Source organism: Helianthus annuus, chromosome 15 (assembly GCF_002127325.2).
Source record: "Helianthus annuus cultivar XRQ/B chromosome 15, HanXRQr2.0-SUNRISE, whole genome shotgun sequence".
NCBI lineage: Eukaryota > Viridiplantae > Streptophyta > Magnoliopsida > Asterales > Asteraceae > Helianthus > Helianthus annuus.
Window position 1 is genome coordinate 53,914,164 of NC_035447.2, and position 5,312 is coordinate 53,919,475.

The window sequence follows — 5,312 nt, forward strand, 5'->3', positions numbered from 1 at the left end:
GTCAAGATGTTTTGTGCCGTTTGCACTCGAATCACTTTTCAAACTCTTTTTCCAAACTGAGTCAGTTAATTGTATTTACCAGTGTAAACTGACGTATTTTCCAAAAGGTTAAGTGGCAGGTACTATGCGTAATTGGCTGGGAGCTCGGGGCGTTACTAGGGAATCTTGCAAATTCTAGATGCCTAAAGTCTATTGAACAGTTTTCTTTTATTGATCCGCCTGTGGATCCTTTACCTTCCGTTGTAATACTTTGACATTTCTTATATTCGGAATGTAATATATTTATCTTTTGCTTCCGCTGTGCATTTATATATTGTGTTGTCTGTCTATGATGATGCCAACTACGTCACTATACTCCCCACCGGGCCCACCGGTGACACGTGGAAAATTGGGGTGTGACAGTTTGAATGTCAACCGTTTGAATGTTGCCTGTTTGAATGTCAACCGTTTGATTGTTGCCTGTTTGAATGTCATCAGTTTGAAGTTTGATATTTTTGTATCTAATTGTGTTGAATGTTTGTGTTTTGCAACCAACTTCGACATTATTCAATCCTAGTCACAATGCTTGTTGCAATCTGGATGAGGAGCAAAATCCGAAGTTATCAGAATTCAAAGATATTCGGGAATTCATGAGGAGGATACCTATTCTGAAGGCTTTGACAGAGAGACGTCTAGTATTCAGATCACATATCAAACACTTTTGGAAGAATGCTTCGTATGATGATCAAAACAAGACAATTAACTCAGTTGTGAAGATAGACGATGAAAAGAAACCTATTGTCATTACTGAAGCAGTTATCAGAGAAGTAATTGGGTTTCCGGATGAAGAGAATTCATCAACAAAGTTGCCAGAAAAGATGGTCAAAGGGTGCTTACTAAGAATGGGATATGTAGGTGAATTGAACAGTGCCAGTTATTTGAAATCAAAGTTCACCAAGCCTTATAAGTTTCTGATCCATGCAGTATTAATTTCAATGAGTCATCAGAAAGGCGGTTATGATACCATGCGTGATTATTTGATGAACCTGGTTGTAGCACTTGTGTTGAACAAAAGATATAATTTTTCTCATCTTGTTTTCCATTACATGGTTGAGGAAATAGTGTCGGACAGAAAGACTTGGTTATATCCAAGATTTGTGCAAATGATATTGGACCATGCTTATCCGAATTTGATTAGAGATGAAGTAAATGATCAATTGGTGTTATCGCACATGGATAATGATTCTATTAGAGCGTTAGCCAAATATCATCCAAAACATCTGGAGCCGACTAAATCTGCTGAACTATTTGGAGCAATTAAAGATAGCAACTATCAGGATCCTGATCCTGTGAATCATGAGCATTGGAGAAACGAGGAAGAAAGAAAAGAGAAAAGTTATGAGGAAGAGTTGAAGATCCTTAAAAGTTTTATTTCTAAGAGAAGTGAATGGTTCTTGAAAGAAGAAAAGAAGAAGTCAAAGAAATCTACTCCTACTGTGAAATCAGGCGAAGAATCTTCTTCACAACCGAAAAAGAAACAAAAGAAAGCAACTCCAATGTCATTGGTTGATGAGCCTGATGAAGATATTCTTGCTGCAAATGTTGAGAAGGAGCAAGATGTGACTGCTGCTAAAAACATAGAAATTAATGCAGAATTGTTTACAACTGATACAGATTTTGTTGAGAATGTTGTGCAGACTGTTACGTCTAACATTCAGAAAGAGAAAGAGAAAGTGATTGATGATATTGAAGGTGATGACGTGGACAAAGACACGACTAGTTCTTCCAGTTCCTCAGATGATGAAGTTGTGGATGAGGTTGAACGTGAAAGAAGGATGAGAGAAGAGGCAGAGAAAGAAAAGTTGATTAAGAAAAGAAAGAGGCAAGAACAGGAGGATGCTCCTTATGTTCCGTCACCAGAGCATGTCACAGAATCTCAATCAACTCCAACAGTTAGAAGAAAAACTGGTGGTCGTAAGAAAACAACTCCAAAGATCCGAATGTCTAAGAAACCTAAGATGGTTGTGCAGAAAAAGCAACCTGAAGTAGAACATTAAAAGCCTCCAACACCTTCACATGAACCTACACCTCCACAATCTCCCATTCACCAATCTCCACCTAGACAGCCTACACCACCACAACAATCATCTCCACCAAGATTTCCTACACCCCCAAATCAACAATTACCTATTCCACAATCAACACCACCACCACAACAACCCTATTACACTTCACAGGATATCTTCGGCACACCTCCACTCACCCAAGCACAACCTGGTTCTTCGAGTAAAGGTCTTCTGTCACCGCAAGATAATCTACTAGACGTTGACTTCGACTTTGCAAATAATTCGCAAGTGTTAAAATTGGAGAAGAAAATAGAGAATGTGATTGCAGAAAACAAGAGGTTGGCAGCTGAAAACAAAAAGGCAGCTAATAGAGAAAAACTGCTTGTAAATCGTGTTCAGGAATTAGAAAGGAAAGCTGAAGATGATCAATCTGAAATTGATATTCTGAAGGTTCGTGTATCTGAACTTGAAGAAGAAAAGAACAGACGTGATGCACAGAATAAATACTTTGAGTTGAAACATAAAGAGCTAAATGAAGCGAAAAGAGCTAAAGATCATGAGTTGTATATGTTACACAAAGTGGTTGAAAGTATGTTGGGATCATCTGTAGAAGATAAGTTTGAAGAGCTACAGGTTGCAGAAGTTCGTGCTGAACGTCAAGCAGAGATTGAACGACAGATGAAAGATAAGGGTAAAGGGGTTGAAGGAAGTTCAGCTATGCCTGAAATGTCTCTTGTACCTTCGATGGTGATCGATAATCCTGAGCCTATATCTGCAGTTCCTGGCTTATTCGAAGAAGAAACTCCAACGCTTGAATTAATTGGTGGCGAAGATGAAGAGGATGATGAAGATGATGATGAGGATGAGTTTGTATATTCTGCAAGCAGTCACAGTTCTAAAGGTGATGATGATGATGACGCTGCAGGAGGTTCAGGTGTTAGAGTTTCCGAAGCTTCAAATGAAAAAGTCGTTGAAGATTTGATGAACGACACTGTGAATGAAGAAAGTGGTGAAGCTGAGGGAAAGGGGGAGTCGAGTAAGACGCAGATTGTTGAGCATCATGAACCTTTGTTCTTACGTTTAGATGTGTACAGGGAGATGTTGAAAGATGTAAATTCCGAGATTCCATTTGATCTTGAAGCAGATTTGGAATCATTTGATATAAATAAACAGCAAGATTATAAGTATGATTATGTTGAAGATGCGGATATCTACGATAGAGTTGAGGTTGAAGAATGTTCGGATAATGAAGAGGTTCCTGAAGATACTTCGAAATTTCCAACGTTAATGGAATTCTTCGCTGCTGAAAATCGAGAAGAATTACGACAAAAAGTAACTGAAGCAGTGAACGACAATGTATTTGAATGTTTGAGAAACGAAGCTGAGCAGGAAGGCCAATCTAATGTTGAAAAAGAAGATCAATCGAATGTTGAAGAGATTGATCGTTCTAAATGGTTTAAAAATTCTCATGAAAGAAAATTCAAGAGGCCGCTGAAGTACTTCCAACGAGATCGAAATGTTTCGCTTGGCGATATTATTAGTTGGGGTTTTCTTCCGTAAGTTAACGCTTATGCTATTCGAAGAGAATATGGCGTCCAGTATTTTGAACGTTTATATGACATAATGTCATTACCGTGGTGGGACGTTGATGAATTAGCAAAGGTGAGAGTCTTGGATTACAAGGTGAGAAAGAATGATACCGCGATGTGGGGCTACATCAAGTATGAACAATTGAAGTCATTTCGAAAGTGGAAGCCTCATCGTCCAAGACGTGTTCAGAGAGTTGGTCCGGAAACTGGAGTTGTAGAAACTATTCTGAATGTGAAGCCTCCGCGTACAATGAAGACAATTCCGATGCCAGAAATGGAGCAGGAATTTTATAAAGGTTTTATTGATTGGGTTTACAACTGTATCACAACTGAGGCGATTATAACTTACAGAGCTGGTGGTGAACTGAGAAATATTCATGTTTATGATCCTATGTGGTTGGTGAACTGCTCGGCAAAAGACATCGAATGCTTATTCATTCACAAGATTCGTTATAAAGCAGAAGATAAAGAGCAAGCACTACAGTTTCAACGTGTAGTTTCACTGTGTGTTCAGAAAGGTATCAACTCCGAAAGTAAGTGGAAATCATCGTGGTGGTCTTTAGACGAGAAGATGAAGAAGAAAGCGAAGCGTGAGCGTGAACGTGAAAATCAAAGGATGGAAGAAAAAAGAGGAAAGTTTATGAAGCAACAAGAAAAGGAAGAGAAAGCGAGGAAGATAAAGAATGAAAAGGTCAGAGTTGCGCTAAGTAGGAAGCCAAAACCAAAGGAAGAGAAATACAGAGCTGTTCAAAGACCTAAAGACCAAGACTGAAGACTGCGACTCTATCCAAGGGGGAGTTTGTTGATGCAGTATGTCTAAAGCCTATGTCTTAAGTCTAGGGTCTAAATATGTCAAGTTTATATAGTTTAGGGGTCAAATATGTAAAGTTTTAGTTTGTTTATTGGCTGTCCGTTTGAAACTAGTCTGTTTGAGTTTCAAACGGAAGGGTATGTAAGCTGGCCGTTTGAAACGGTGTGTGTCATTTCAAACGGTCAGGAATGCCTATATATAGGCTTGTATGCTTTTCATTCCAAACGGTCAGATCTGAAGTGTACTGTTACTCTGCCGAAATTTCAAGTCAAAGTGAATGAAAAGCAAGTAGTTAAAGTATCTGCAACGTATTGTCATCTATTTTCTACTCTTTCTTACTGATTCTGCTCTGATTGAGTGTTTCCGCCACTCAATTAGTGTGTATTGCTCAAATTGACTCATTCTAGAGGTCATACTGATCCTACAATATCTCCAATCAACTTCATCTGCTAATGAATCGAACAGTTTGTCAACTAGTTCTTCATCAGAAAACTTGATTTCATGTCTTGCTAATTCCAGCTTCAGATGACCGAACCTTTCTATCATTTTACAAACCGATTCATTTTTTAGACATCCAAAAAGATCAAATTCTTTTCTAAGAAGCTTTCGTTTGTTTTTCACTATTTCCGAACTTCCTAAACACTTCTTTTCAAGCTTTTGCCACAAATCTTTCGCATTTGAATAGTCTTTAAAGAAATAATATCCTCCCGATGTAACACCCCAACCCGGAAGGGCTGACGTGTCACAATAACGGTAACATAAACAAAAGTCATAATTCCATTTATTTATTTGATAAGGATACAACCAGACGACCATTAAAATTAAGATTAATATACAAGCGGAGACATTCATCTTAATTAACTAACA